We start from the raw sequence: 1,434 nt of genomic DNA, 5'->3' as shown, positions 1-1,434 counted from the left end.
ACCCAGCCAAGCAAGGGGAGGCTCCCCGGGCACACCGGAACCCCTTTCCGGGCCCTTGGCAGTGCGGCAGGCTGGGAGACAGGGCCCAGGGCCGTGGCACCCGACCCGGGGCCCGGCCGGGCCCCTGGACCCAGCCTGGGCTCCCAAGCCCGGAGGCGCAGGGGAAGCCTCCCCGGGCCCTCCAGGACCCCGTCCCGGGCACCCTGCCACGCAGCAGGACCAAGGACAGCGCCCGGGATGGGGAGGCCGCCCTCCCCTGGACCTCAGGCCTTCCATGTCAGCCCGGCAATCTGGTCGCCCCATTGGAAAGCATTGCGCGCTACTATTGCAAACACATTATCTACCGGACTTGCTCTAGATGGCGCTCCAACATAAGGAATGTACCAACACCTTCCCTACTGGAATCGTGACGAGCTGGAGCCGTCATTAGCACTGAAGGGGTTAATATGTATTTGATTCACATTGCTGTATGTGATTGTTTATATTGTGTTTTTTATGTACACCATTGTAATTCCATTTACTGAATCGTTTTTCTGTTCTGTAAATTCATGAAACATTTTAAGACATAATTGCAGTCAAAATGTATTATTTTTATCTGGAAATTTGTTTGAATTAGTACAGTCCCAATTGGACATTTAGGGCTGAATCATCAATTAACATGGCGTTTTTTAATACTACTGTGTATCCATGCTATTGTCCCACTTGTACCCAGTCCTTCGTTTACACTACTCGCGTTTAGTCCCTTTCTGACTTCCATTAAAAAACCCTAGTCCTTCTTTTATGCCTACGCGCCTTCTCAATTGGGATTGGTGGATTCTCACCACGTGGTGCGTGACACGGAAGCTGCCGTTTTACATGGCGAGCGTTTTTCACTCAATGAATTGCTGTCTGCCTTGCCGGTTATGTGAGTCGGGAGCTGCCGGATTACACTCCGAGCGAATTCAATTGAAGAACGGTGGTCTGAAAAAAAAAACCCGTTTTGAACCATTGGGGATAACGTTTACATTTAAGGTAATTTTCAATCGCGTTACCCAATCGCAATTTTCAATCGCGTTTTTCTATGGGAATATTCTACCGGAATTGCACCCTTCATACACTGTATAACTATTGGGGGCACATTTAGGAGCACTGTTGCCTCTCATTATGGTTAATTAAAATTGAATATTTGACCTGGATATTCTTTATAACACAGGTCACTTTTGTATTAGTTTTAACATTGGACTCCACTAGGCTTATTGTTGTAATACGGGTTTTTTTGTATTACACCTAATGCAGATGCCTCTTCCTATAGCTGACGTTATGAGCAATTTCAGTACGCTTTTGATTAGCGCTGTACCTGGGTATTGGTGGTAATTTACAACAGGGAATTACACCAGTTTGTCTTTTCCAACACAGGTACACCTGAACTTAATCTAGTTCTCTCGCCCTCGTCCA

The sequence above is a fragment of the Lissotriton helveticus genome, chromosome 12 (genome assembly GCF_964261635.1).
Source record: "Lissotriton helveticus chromosome 12, aLisHel1.1, whole genome shotgun sequence".
Lineage (NCBI taxonomy): Eukaryota > Metazoa > Chordata > Amphibia > Caudata > Salamandridae > Lissotriton > Lissotriton helveticus.
This window is presented reverse-complemented; position numbering follows the sequence as displayed.